The sequence below is a fragment of the Rattus rattus genome, chromosome 11 (genome assembly GCF_011064425.1).
Source record: "Rattus rattus isolate New Zealand chromosome 11, Rrattus_CSIRO_v1, whole genome shotgun sequence".
NCBI lineage: Eukaryota > Metazoa > Chordata > Mammalia > Rodentia > Muridae > Rattus > Rattus rattus.
In genome coordinates, this window is record NC_046164.1 from 17659483 (window position 1) to 17674290 (window position 14808).

General features: G+C 43.9%; 1 protein-coding gene across 3 annotated transcripts in view; it reads right to left on the reverse strand.

Moving 5' to 3' along the window:
* Evi5 (ecotropic viral integration site 5) overlaps positions 1 to 14808 on the reverse strand; it is a 157703-nt gene that overhangs the window by 140419 nt on the left and 2476 nt on the right. The window contains exon 1 of one of the 3 annotated variants that reach the window (XM_032917015.1): positions 11798 to 12005. The exons of the other annotated variants lie outside the window; for them this stretch is intronic. The gene's annotated coding sequence lies outside the window, so the exon portion shown is untranslated. Of the gene's footprint in view, positions 1 to 11797; positions 12006 to 14808 lie in introns of those variants that run through there. 3 annotated transcript variants of the gene reach the window in all.

Consider the following 14808-nt stretch of genomic DNA (forward strand, 5'->3'; position numbering starts at 1 on the left):
AAGTATTCGGGGTCTGGAGAGATGACTAAGGGCACGGGCGGCTCTTCCTCAGGCCCTACATTCAGTTCTCAGCACCAACACAACAGCTCGCAACCATGTGTAACTCCAGGTGCAGGGAACCCAGTAAATTCTTTTGGTCACCAGAGGCACCAGGCACATAGGTAGTGCACTGACACACACACAGGCAACAACACCCATCCATACACATAAAAGTTTAAATATATATACTTAAAAAAATAAGGGGTAAAAATTCCAAAATAATCACCATATGATGAGATCATAGCTCCAGATTAGCAGCTCTCCTGAAAAAGAGGCAGAGCTGAACAACTGGTTCTGGTTTTCTCTGTTCTGGCCAAAGAGAAGATACTACTCATCCTCCACAAACCTTATACTGCACCTACTCTACACCAAGCAACACAGAAGTTCACAAGAAAGAATAAGTGGATAATTCTGTAGACCTCTTACAGTTTTTAAATATTGATACTTGAAGTCTAAAATTGACTATTTCTGTGTCTCAGGTTTATCAGCCTCTGAGGACTCATACACTTACACGCAGAAACTGACAGGTTGTGAATATATTTAAGGGTCATTATGGGCTGAAGAGATGGCTCAGTGGTTAAGAGTACTGACTGCTATTCAGGAGGTCCTGAGTTCAATTCCCAGCAACCACATTGGTGACCACAACCATCCTCCCCGAGCTGGGGACCGAACCCAGGGCCTTGCGCCTTCCTAGGCAAGCGCCTACCACTGAGCTAAATCCCCAACCCCGACCACAACCATCTTTAATTGGATCTGATGCCCTCTTCTGGCCTGCAGGCATACAAGTAGATAGAGCACATACAATAAATAAATAAATTTAAAAAAAAAAAAAGGACTTTAAAACTACGCCTTTCAGAGCCAAAGGGTACAGTTCAGTGCAGAGCACATATCTAGAGCACAGAACACTGGAGGTTCAATCTCAAGAACAAAAACAAAATTAAGTTTTCAACATTGTTGTTATTGAATAGCCAGCACAGCCCTGGGTTAAAACTATGTCATTTATATAACATAAAAATGACTGAGAAGTGGAATGTAAAAATACAACAAATACTGGGAAAAAAATCTAAAAATTCATAGAAAATATGGAGAAATGGAAAAACAAGAAACAACACAGAGTGGTGAAAGGCCCCTTTCCTTTGACGTTACTGTGAGCTAAACTTCAGAAAAGCAAAACCTGAACGGCCACCACAGCATAACCACGGGCCAGGCTGCGACAAGACTTCACCCTCGCATCGTATTTAGTCCTCACTGAGATAAGTCAGCGACTTCCCCAGCATGCCTTAGCTAATAGATGCTTGAGCCATCTGATACCAGTCCTAAAATAAATCTAATCAACTGTAAGTCACTGATAAGGTCAGCTACAATTTTAAGACATAAAAACAAAAACATGTCTGAGAATTCCACTCAACTGATAGCTTTTTAGAAAATTCAATTAAAGTACTCAGATGGAAAAGTGGAAATGGAATTATTTCCATCCTGCAGGGAAATTCCTTTAGACAATTCAAAATAGCTTCAGGAAGTCCCTAAAACTAACCAGATTCACAGTCATTCTCAGAGAAGTCAAGCTGAAATGAATGCTACGGAAGACCAGAACAGCTGTCTGGAAGAGCTTTAGAATGAGTCACCTGGAAAAGACACTCAGCCACCTCCGGGTTCCTGGATGCTGTGAGCTGTCACCCATGCAGGGGTCGGCTTTGATGATGCAGCTGACTTTGAGTTATTTCCACTCCTGTAAATAACCTCTCACCCATATCCCTGTAATCCCAATAAAATACTTTGGATCATCATTTGACTTTGGTGGTTAGAGAGACTCTGTTAAGTAAGCATCACCTGTCAATAAAAAGCCTATGGGCCGATGAGATGAGGTGAGAACAGGTGGGACATCCCACAGAGAGAGAGGAGTTAAGAGACAGGTGAGATACTAGAGACTCACCAGAATGAAGGAATCGTCACATGGAACTGAGAAGAGGTGACCAACCATGTGGCAGACTCAGAATAGAATAAATGGATAATTCAGTTACGAGCCTCTGGCCTTTTCTCATGAAATTCTAGGCATTTAATCACGAAATATTAAGTCTAAGAGTCGTTATTTCAGGGGACAAAGAGGCTGGATGGAAAAGTTCATGGCTACAGGTGGTGTCTATACGTTGGTCTGTCCTGGGCTCCCTACCTGGGATGAAGAGACATGTGTTGTGTCTGTCACAGCCCCACACAGGGAGCTAAGTGTGAAGGCCCACACCTGCAGTCTCAGCCCTAGAGAGGCACACGCAGGCTAAGTTCAAGGGTAGCTTACACATAGTTAGCATTCTCAAGGCTCTGGATCTGATCCCACTGACTGAAAAGTAAGGAAGCATTAAGATGTAAAACTTTCCCAGCACTCAGAAAGTAGAGGCCAGCCATGGCTATGTAGAGAGACCCTGACTCAAAATATAAATTTAGTTAGTTTTAAGAAAGTTGTAAAACTTTTAGTTCACTAGACATTTTTCTTTGACTAGTTACAGAAAGTTCTAATAAAGTCAAACAAACACTGAATCACCCTTCAAAATTAAAAGTGCACATCCAGGCAGTGGTGGCACACGCCTTTAATCCCAGCACTTGGAAGACAGAGGCAGCTGGATCTCTGTGAGTTCAAGGCCAGCCTGGTCTACATAGTGGGTTCCAGGACAGCCAGGACTACACAGAGAAAACCTGTCTTGGGGAAAAGGGGTGGGGGGGTGTATCGTACTCCTGCTTACAAACAAGGATACATCAACTGAGTCTTTCCTCAGTTTTTAAGTCTTGTGAACAAAGAATTCCATCCATTTTGGCAAAATAGAGTACACTGGCCTCCCCAGACCCACCATTATGCTTGATAATCAGTTGCCGAGCTGCTCAAGCTTGGGTTCCCTGGACCTGACACAGTTTCTAACTCACTCGACCTGCCTTACGTGACACACAAATGCACCAGGCTGCCTAACCCCTATTACCTTTTCTATCTAACAGTGTAACAAACCCGAAAAGGCAAACAAGTTCACAGCTTTTATTTTTGTTCTCACTTGCTACAGGAATTCCTAATAAATACCCACAGTGCTTCTCATCTATTTATTCACTTGAAACCATCCTCTGGGGATGGTGAGACGGCCCGGTGGGTAAAGATGCTTGCCTCACAAACCTGGCAGCCTGAGTTCAACCCCTGAAACCTACAAAAAGGTGGGAGGAGAACATGGAATCCACACAGCTCTTTCACATCCATATATGTGCTATGGCACACACATGCCTGTTGGTCTGGACATTGTGTGAAAGTGTACCTCTGTGTTTTTAATTGTTAATACTGTACTGAAAAAGAGCTCAGTATGGGCAGAATTTTAGTACTGTCATTTTTATGACCTGTCACCAGGTTTTCTATTTTGTAAATATTCTTCCTTCCTCACCTGCCTAAAGGCAATCTAGAGGTGTGTATCAGAGGTTGTCTCTGTACTGATTGGTTGTAATAAAGATCTGACAGCCAACAGTTTGAGCAGGGAGGAAGAGACTGGAACTTCCGGGCAGAGGGTGACACAGGAGAGGAAAGCCAAACGGCATGGGAGATTCAGAAGGAACAGAAAGGGACAGGCATGGGGGTCACCATAGGCTAGAATAGTTGGTTACGTTTGACGGTAGCTGAGAGATGCCCCAGCAAAATGCCTAAGCTTTAAACTATATGAGAATCTCCATATCTTATTTATACCTCAGGGAAATCCAAAAAGGTCTCAAATTTATGTTCACATACATCATATACACACAACATACAAATAGTAAATGTAAAATCCATCTTCAACTTCAAGTTCTGTCTTCTCACCATCAAATTATGAGTGAGTCTTCTAAATTACTATGTTATACCTGAAGGTACATTTTTCTTCTTTCACATCTTATTATATAATTGTTTATTAAAACAACAATTTTATCCAGTAACCACTTACACTATTCCAATAAACTAATTTGTAAAAAAAAAAACCTTTGAATTTATATTAGACACGACCAAATATCTATACTAGGTCAAAAATAGCAACTCATCATGTCAGTACCAATTCAGAGTCAAAATCTGCATCCTCTTTCTACACCAGTGCCTTATAAATGCCCGTGAACTAATAAAGACAGAATGCATTATCCACTAGAAAGTCAATCCCATGCAACTCTCACCACAGATCCAGAACACAGAAGTCAGAGTCCTTCAGGAATCCTAATGAACTAAATTGCGAGACCATAAAGAGGAAAACCAACAAAGAAAGCCCAGATTGGGCCAGTTTAACCAGTTTTAGGACATTTTTCAGAACACAGCTGCAAGTGTTGGGTGATTACAATGAACAATGAACAAGTTCTGAGCCGGCATTGTCTTGGGCCCCTAGTGAGTGAACCCTGATGATGGAATGCCCGGCTGCCGACTGTCAGCAGCAACGAACTGCAGACTGCACGAGCAAGGAGGGTCCCAAGCAGCCTCAGTAATAGGCAGCCGGGGTGCAAACAGGAAACAGTAATCAAGCGCAGAAATGAGAGATGGGATCGTCCTTCCTGAGAAAACTGAAGAGACCAAAGCCAACAGGGTCTACCTGCAAACACAGTATTAACTGACATGTATATGAGGAAAGGCTATCATACACCATGGTAAGTAGTAACTGCCAAGGTCATTTCTGACTGGCATCTGGAGTGTTCTATAAACATGAAAGAAAAATGGTTGTGATGTAGCACAACGGGAAGGATCTGAGCAGTGGTGAGCGCCTTGGTCACTCTGTGCTGTTAAAGTTTGTTAAAAGGCACTGTGAGGAGCACCACGGGGCTCACAGGTTCGGTGGCTAAAGAGTACTATTTAGCAGCACAGACTTCATAAGGACATTTTAATACAAAAATTGACAAGACGTATAAAGGTGTATCCTGGGCTGGGGAGACGATCTGTAGGTCAAATGCTTGCCAAGCAAATGTGAGGACTATAGTCTGAAATTTTAGAACTGTTTAAGAAAACAGGGGATTTTCACTAGCCTTTATCAGTGAAAACATTATCTGTGTTTAATTGAGACTCTGCCTCGATGAATAAGGTGGAAATCGATAGGAGGGCCTCCAAAACTATGTGCACACGAGTGTGTACCCACACATGCAAATATGTATACACACAAATATATATGCCCACATGTTACACACACACAAAAGGTATATACTTTATATAAGCTTCACATACAAGAAACATTTTATATTTTATTTCTACTTCAGCAGGAACTACAGAGAGAAAATTAATTATGTCTCAACATTTCTGTCCCTTGACTAGGCATGATGGTGTACTTTTAACTCTAGCAAAGAAACAGACAGAATCTCTGAGTTTAAGGCCAGCCTGATCTACATAGCAAGTTCCAGGCCAGCCAGTCTCAAACTTTAAAAAAACAAAAAAAAAAAACCTTGGCTTATGAGGGTTTTGAAAAGAAAATTGACATATTAGTGTGTGTAGATACACACAGATACACACACACACACACACACACAGATACACACACACACAGATACACACACACACAGATACACACACACACACACACAGATACACACATACACACACAGATACACACACACAGATACACACACACACACACACACACACACACACAGGACAGCCAGCAAGAGTCGGTTTTCTCCTTCTCCCATGTGAGTTCCCAAGATGGAATTCAGGCCATCAGGACACCAAGCATCAACTAAGCCATCTCACTGACCTGATGCCTCCTGTGTTTTAAAGAAAAAGCTGGCCAAGTGTGGTGGTGTACATTGTTGACTGGGAGGCAGAGACAGAAAGACATCTGTGAGGGCCAGACCAGCCTTGTCACACAGTGAGCTCAGAACAGGCAAGACTACATAGAGATACCCTGTCTTGGAGAGAGGGCGGAGAGAGAAAACACCCTGGACACAATGGTGCATGCACACCCATAATCCTAATCCTATCACATGATAGGTAGAGACAAGAAGACAAGAGATCAAAGCCAGTCTTGGCTACATAGCAAATTTGATGCCAGCCTGAACTACATGAGAGAACTCATGTCAAAAATTAAAATATGGGGCTGGAGAGATGGCTCACTGACTTAAGATCACTGTGGTTCTTACAGAGGTCCTAAGTTTAGTTCCCAGCACCTACATGGTGGCTACAACTCTATGTAACCCCAGTTCCAGAGACTCCAACACTCTCATCCAGCCTCTGAAGGGCTGTACAGAATTATACACACGCATGTATACATGTAGTTAAAACGCCCAACACACAAACAAATACATTTTAGGAGGAAAAAAAAACCAAATGTGAAAAAATAAACTAGGAGGAGGGGTGGGAGAGGAAGACGAGTGAAGAACGCCAAGCTCTGTGGCCACCTGACACAGATGCCTTCACTGTAACTATTAGCAGATGACAAAGGTCTGACTTAAACAGTGGTTTCCGACTTCTAACAACAAACAGGTCGAACTCTGTAGTAGAGCACTTGCATAGATGAATATAACAGTGTAAGTGCTACCTCTCCCTATCACAGGACTTCCCTTTAATAACTTTTCAACAAGTTTTAATATTGTATAATATAATATGCAAAATCTATCAGTCACTCATTCAATGGTTAATGCACATGTAGAGTTACAGCTTCCAGATACCCAAACGTATTTCTCACCTCTTACCTGACCTTCCCACATTTAAGAGAAGTGCCTTACAGAAAGTATCGAATAGTTCACCAGGCTGAATTATCTCTACAATAACTTCCAATTCTAACACTGTACGATTCTGGAACAATGAGTACTTCTAAAAAGAAAGAATGTGAAAACAGGGCTGGTCTTGGTAACAACAGCCTGTAACCTCAGTGTTGGGAGATGAAGACACGAGGGTCAGGAGTTCAAGGTCAGCCTAGGCGAAGACAGGGAATGAGTGAGAGTGTGTGTGTGTGTGTGTGTATGTGTGTGTGTGTGTGTATGTGTGTGTTTGAGATCTCCCTCCTGGCAGCCAAACTTGGTAACTGTTCAAAAACCAAACTTAAAATGTGTGAGTGTGTGAAGCAGGTAAGCTGACAGGCATGCAGGAGAGACAGCAGCACGTATGTATGATAAAAGCACGTATGTATGATAAAGGCATGTATGTATGATAAAAGCACGTATGTATGGTAAAAGCACATATGTATGGTAAAAGCACGTATGTATGATAAAAGCACATATGTATGGTAAAGGCACGTATGTATAAAGGCACGTATGTATGATAAAAGCACGTATGTATGGTAAAAGCACGTATGTATGGTAAAAGCACGTATGTATGATAAAAGCACATATGTATGGTAAAGGCACGTATGTATGGTAAAGGCACGTATGTATGATAAAAGCACGTATGTATGGTAAAAGCCCGTATGAATGGTAAAAGCACGTATGTATGATAAAAGCACATATGTATGGTAAAAGCACGTATGTATGGTAAAAGCACGTATGTATGGTAAAAGCACGTATGCATGATAAAAGCACATATGTATGGTAAAAGCACATATATATGATAAAGGCATGTATGTATGGTAAAAGCACGTATGTATGATAACAGGCAGCTGGGACTCACCAAAGTTAGAGTGCAGACGGAACACACAACCTAGTTTGCTTCTTCATAAAAGCATAGCTAAAGCACTGATAGTTCTGCTGAGACTAGTAAGATAGCCCAGTTGTCAAGTGCTTGTGACAGACCCAGGGCCTGACTTCAAGCCTTCATTCCCCACACAGAAAGCTGGGCACAGAGCAGCATGAAGCCGTAACTCCTGCCCTGGAGACGTGAACACAAGGGTCCCTTGGGAAGCTCCAGACTGAGTGAGGGTCTGTCTCAAAAACACAGGGCAGTTTAAGAACAATTCCAGATGTGTACACACACACACATGAACACATATCCACCACACAAAAGGATATGTGCAAAAGGAAGAAAATGAAATATTGCTGTTGTTTTTAAGACACAAACCATTAAGGTCAGGGAAAACAGGAAAAAAAAATACAATCATCACCATTTTCAGAGGCTATAAAAAACTGAGCCAGTATGAGAACAAACTCAGTTTATACCACAGCTTTCCCAAAAAGCTGAGGAACTTTCAGAACAAATGCTGGGGACAGAAACTCCCACACAGCATGACGCTGCTGCAGGTCTGCAAGATGGCTCCATGCAAGCCCAGCACCCTGAGTTCAAGGCCCAGAACACATGCAAAAGGGTGTCCTCTGCACACCACACACAGCACGGCACACACACACACACACAGAGAGAGAGAGAGAGAGAGAGAGAGAGAGAGAGAGAGAGAGAAAGAGGATAGACAGAGAGAGAGAAAAATACAGATTCTAACAATACATTTTTAATTAAAAAAATCCAGACATTGGCTGGAGAGATGGCTCAGCGGTTAGAGCACTGATTGCTCTTCCGGAGGTCCTGAGTTCAATTCCCAGCAACCACATGGTGACTCACAACCATCTGTAATGAGATCTGATGCCCTCTTCTGGTGTGTCTGAAGACAGCTACAGTGTACTCATATGCATAAAATAAATAAGTCTTTAAAAAAATAAATCCAGACACTACTGTCTGAACCAAGAAGTCAAAATGGTAGACACTACTGAGCAGAGAATAGATACCCTGAATAATAGTGCCCAGAATTCCCACTGCTCTGAGTCTGCATCAGGTACATGGTGAAACCACCAAACCACATACTTAATACTGCAAATTTATCATATGCAATAACATCAAGTCTTAGAAGTATTACTGTGTGGGTCCCACCCCTAGAGATGCTGATGTATTCAGTCTACTAATGACAAGATCTCTCCGTGAGATTGTAAGACTCAGCCGAAGCTGAGAACTTTTGCCTGAAAATGAGATGACAGGGTAAACCTGGACATTAGTGACTCCTGCTTATGATCTGCTCTTCCTGCCTATTAGCTGTCAGGTGCTTTTCTTAACCAGGAACAGAAAAACAAGAGACTGTCAGGCAGTCACGAGAAGACCCGCTACCAATCAAGCAATAATACCAAGTTGAAAGTTAACTTGGAGGAAGCAAACTAAGCAAAGAAAACAAAGTTTACTGAAACTATCTTTACCTTCCTGAGGTAGACCGGAGAAAACAAGATATCCACAAAACAAGGCAAGAGATGGATGAGCGAATGACTAAGGGGAGGCTGAACCTTCCAGCTTACAAAGAGTGATACATACATACATACATACATACATACATACATACATACATACAGTCAATGAAGCAACTATTTCGGGCCAATCACAAAAGCCCAGAAAGACTAAGGCCCTGCATTACCCACAGTCAGTGGTGAAGAGGCTAAGACACTTAGCCCGTGTAAGGGTACAGCAAGGCTTTTTTTTTTTTTTTTTTTTTTTTTTGGTTTTTTTTTTTGGAGCTGGGGACCGAACCCAGGGCCTTTCGCTTCCTAGGCAAGCGCTCTACCACTGAGCTAAATCCCCAACCCTACAGCAAGGCTTTTGAGGATCCCATTCCTATCCTCTCACATGTTATTCCTGGAAACACTAACATGGAGTAACTCCAGACCAGGCAGAGTGAAGAACAAGGCTGAAAGCCAGGGCATTAAGCAGAAGTGTTTGTGGCAAAGAGCAGTCACCCACTCCCACTTCCTCTGCCCAGCTGCAGAATGCTGGTGGCCAGATGTGTCCTCCTATCCACAGGAGACCCATTCCAAGACATCCAGCACTCCCTGGAGGCTCCCATAGCCCCGTCCTCCGCAATTCACTGTGTGACTGTGCCCTGCATGCTGAGGTGCTATGGCAAAACTATCACAACTACTTTATCCTTCCTTACAATTTTACAGACTGAAGATTGTTCTTAGCAACATCTACAACACACAACTTCTTTATTATTATTAAGTCAACAATAGTTGCTGTTTCACTTCAAAGGAGCGTTTTGTTTTGTTTTTTTTTTTACAGCCCCACTTTTGGCTCATACAAAAGGAAGTACTCTTCCACTAGGGGCCATTATTAGTGAAATAAGGGACACTTGAGCACAAGCAGGGCAATGGCAGAGCAGTCCATCTGACAACCCCAACGGTTACTGAGTAACCAACGGCTGTGTACAGCCCAGATAAGCTGGGACAAAGGAGTAATTAGCATCCCACTTGGATAGTATTCAGCTACTCAAAATGCACGTAACTTAAAACTAAGTGAGCTGGGGTTGGGATTTAGCTCAGTGGTAGAGCGCTTGCCTAGGGAAGCGCAAAGGCCCTGGGTTCGGTCCCCAGCTCGAAAAAAAAAAAGATCAAAAAAAAAAAAAAAAAAAAAACTAAGTGAGCTAATCTGTATCAAGCCCTCAGAACCGTGCCTGCCAAGGAGTACCTACATAAGTCCAATTTTAAGACTTCTTAGTTGTTTATTTCTGGAATTTTGCAGATACTGTCAGACCGCAGATAAAAGAAACCTTGGAAAGTAACACAGTTGCTCATGCCACGGATGTAGGTTCTGTCTCCAACCCTACCAAAAACAAACAAACAAACCACAGAACAAAAAAAAAAACAAAAAACAAAAAAAAACAATAGAAACGTAAAATCACGAGAAACTAAGCATAATTCGTAAAAGTGGCACTTCACAAAAGATCAATACAAAAATGGCGAACAAGATATTTTTAAACTCGATCACCGCGCAAAATAAAGTCACACACACACTGATAAAGTACTGTACCGCCAACAGAGTCGCAGCATTTTTTTCAAGATAAGCATCATCAGTAAGTATGGAATAACTGGAGTTTCATTGAGTGTTAGATGGTACTACCGTCTTGAGAAAAGGCCCAACAGAACCTAAAGCCAGAAATTAAAAATCAAAAACAAAAACAAAAACCCAATAATTTACCAGAAATAGTGCAATAACATACTACAAGAAGGTCGACGGCAGGGGACCTGTATGGAGACAGCCTGGGCTACATAGCAAAACGTTGACCCAGAAATAAAACCAAACAAAAAACAGTATTTTCACTCCTCCGTGGTATATATCCCAACCTAGTTAATTTCTTGTTGGTTTGTGTTGGTTCACTTAAAACTCGTCACCTGGAAACTTAAAACTGTGATCTTTTTACTCCAGATAGACTTGAATGAATTTTCTAAGATTTCCTTGACACAAACTTCTTCTCATAGAAGGCGAGCATTTTCTGCCTTACAGAAAGCAAAGTTCTGGAACACTGAGAAAATGTTACTAATAAAATTAAAGACAAAACACCGCGCAAAGATAAAAACTAACAACAGATCACGCTCCTCTAACTTCAGGAAACTCTGGAATTCATGCCCTCGGAAGAGGCAATTATTCTCTACAGAAAACCGCTTGTTGCTCTACAAAACCCCCTCCGGCAGAAACAGGACAGCGAGGGAACCGGTCCAGAACTTTTTGCTTAACTCTCTGGTGAAAAGACCTAAGGTCGGAGTCACCAGCGCAGACGCCACCACCACAATCCGACCCACCGGAAACCCGCGGTTAATCTCAGGCTAGCCCCGTTAGGCGAAGGGAGACCCGGCGCTCGGGCGCTCGGCACACCTGGCTCGCCCATCACCTGCCCGCAGCCGCTCGCACGAGCGGCCGCCGCAGGCCGTATGGAGACGCCAACTTTCCGAGCAGGGCGCGGCGGACCGCGGTGTCCTCGAAGACGGGCCCCGAGGCCGCCGGGGCCAGGCGAGCGCGGGGAACGCAGGCCCCGGCGGCCTGCGCCGCAAACTCGGCGGCGGCCCGGCCCCTCGGCGGCGCCTGCGCCTCCCTCGCCGCAGCCCGGCCTGGCGCGGCGCCCCTCACCTTGGAAACCTGGGGTGGACTCCGCCGTCAACATGAACTTCCCATCCAGCCGGCGGCCCCGCCGCCGCCGCCTCCCAGCGCCTCGGCCGGCTGGACCTCCGCGGCCGCGTTCCCCGGCTCGCGCCTCCCGCTCGGGATCCCGGTGCGGCCCGCGACCCTCCGCCGTACCGCCGGCGACTCGGGAGAACTCCGCGCAGTGCTGCGCCCGCCAGCTCCTCCCGGCTCCGGCCCGGCCGCTTCAGGAAAGCCCAGGGCGCAGGCGCGGCGAGGGCCTTAAAGAGCCCCGGCCGGCGGCCTCTACGGCATAATGGGTTCGAGCAGGTTAGGGCCCGGGCCGCGCTGGCGGAGCCGAAGCAGAAGCCGAAGGGATTGGACCGAGGAAAGCGGAGGCGGGGAGATCCCTCTAGGTCCTCCGCCCCTCTTTCCCAAGCGCCCAGCCCTCCGCGCTGCAAACTGCTGACTTCCCAGTCGCTCCAGCGGCCCTCGCCAGTCAGGGCAACACAAGACACGCCCCCCCGGAGACCCCGGGCGAGCAACCGCGCGGGGCTGCCGGGCCAGGGGCGCGCACAGCGGAGGCGCAGCCTTGCGAGGGCTGCCCCAGTCCCACTCCCAAAAACATTAATCAAAAGGGCACTCGCGGTGGTAAAACAGGCCTTCCACCAATCCTCTGGACACGGTGGGTTTATTCGGGAGTCCGACAGAGGGCAGAGGGTGGGCAATTATCCAACATCAACCAAGAAATTCTTAGAAGGAAATTACTTAGTTCGAGACAAAACAAAACAAAAACAAAACAAAAAAAAAGCCTATTCATTTGGGTCCCGTCTCAGGAAGAGCAGACAACAAAAACTAATAAAGGCAATATAAATCATTTTTGCTATACACTTAAAAGTGACCAAAAGGATAGTGATAATTATCACGCAGTCAGAAAAGCTCCAATTTTTTTCACTAATTTGATACCACTGTTTTTTACATTTATATTTGTAAGACCTGTCCAGAAAAGGTTCCACTACCGTAAGCACTTCTAGAAAAGAATATTTTTCAACAAGATTAGGATATAAGAAATGGGAAGTAAAACCACTTGTCCTTCCTCCACCCAGCTTTGAAATTTTCAAAATAGTCTGAGGCAATTATTTTTGCATAACTTTAGGTCAGGTTATTAAAAGCAATTTAACATCTTCATTGTTCCAGGCAGTGGTGGCACAAGCCCTTAGTCCCTGCTCTTGAGTGACAGAGGCAGGCAGATCTCTGAGTTCAAGGCCAACCTGGTCCACAGAGCTGAGTTTCAGGACACAAAGACCACTGAGTCTCAAAAAAACAAACAACAAACAAAAAACTTCTTAGTAACTTAATGCATCTACCATAGCAAAAACATTATAATCTACTCTCCAATTTATCTGCAAATTCTCTGCTTTTATCTGCTAAAGTTTCCTTGAATATCTCTAATCTTAGATTTTAAATTATTTTAATCACTTAAAATAATTTATTTTAAATTATTTTAATCACTTAAAATAATTTATTTTAAATTATTTTAATAACTTAAAATAATTTATTTTAAATTATTTATCCCCGTTAAGAAGGATAGATAGAAAGATAGCCATGGATGCCCACAAAACTATTAACACTAGCTATTGTTTCAAATGTAGAAGGCAGGGAGGATAACTAAGAGAAGCATTTCCAGAGATGGGAAGGTAATTTTTTATAACTATCCAAAGGCTTAAAGTAGTTTTTTTTTTTCATTTTAAAGTATGTGAATGAACTACCAGTTTTGAAATAACACCAGGGTATACAATATATGATTCCGTATATGCAAAATTCCAGAAGAGGCAAACTGAATGTAGTGAAAACAGTCGTGATGGGACTGGAGGGACAGCTTATTGTGCTCAGTGTGTGACAGTGGCATTATTTTTGAAATACATGCTCTCAAGGTAATAGTGCTGACGAGACCATTAGCTCTGGCCCTCCAGCATTATCCCTGACTAATGCCTTTCTCTCACTCGCCCCAAGTGTGTCAGTTTATTTGACAGAAGAGCTCACACTTTAATGCCCCACTTTAATTGCTAATTCTAGCTCTCACAAGGGCTCAGGCACTGGCGTAAGTGATATTCCACTGTGTGAATCCTACTGACACCACCTCTGCCCCTGCCGCTTACCCTCCGGTGGAAGAGACAGAGGATCTGTGGCAGTGGACAAGTAGCAGCACAAAGGCTGCTTTTATGTACAGTCAATTCAGTTAGCAATTCGAAGTTCTGTGTTCTATCCTGCAAACCCATTCTTCAGAGAGGTCAAGTCACCCCAGATAGGGAGGGGGAACTCACAGCCACCTTCACCCTGAGCAGCTGGAATTTTAGCTTAAACAAGAAGGGTGCTTGTTTCTATTCTAGGATCTCACCGTCTCATTTGGAGACCACGAGAGCCACTAGACACGTGCTTGTATCTCTGTATCTCGACAGCTTCAGCTTCTCAGTCACACTCACCCATTCCAAGATCGGTAACAGCACCTGTGGCTAGAAGACCACAGGCAGAACGTCGCCATCTGTCAGAAGTTATCTTGGTGGCACTGTTGCAGGAGGAAGAGAAAGAGTACTCCTCGGAGGGTTCCAGGCAATGGTTGAAACATTTTGTGTTTGGGGAAAAAAAAATGAAGGCTCACACTGAAACAGTTACATCACACCTCGTTAGGCATTTTACTTACCACAATAGGAATCTAAGATACTCGGGCACAAAATCTGGGACCTCTCCACTTACCAGGGTTCTAAAAATGGCTTTTGCTTTTTCCTTCACTGTATCCACTGACTGTAAGACAGGAGCATTGCCTTAGGGAAGAACATCGCTTCTCAGCGCTCATTCTTGTGCTCTCTGGACCCTCGTGTGGAGTTAGAAACTAGACCACAATGAATGTAAAGATGGGTTATAACTACAGAGTTTGGACAACGTTTTTGCAAGGGTCTGTCCATGTTGTCTGCATGCCTGTTCACATGTGAGTGTGCACGTGTGTAGCAATCACCCTCTTC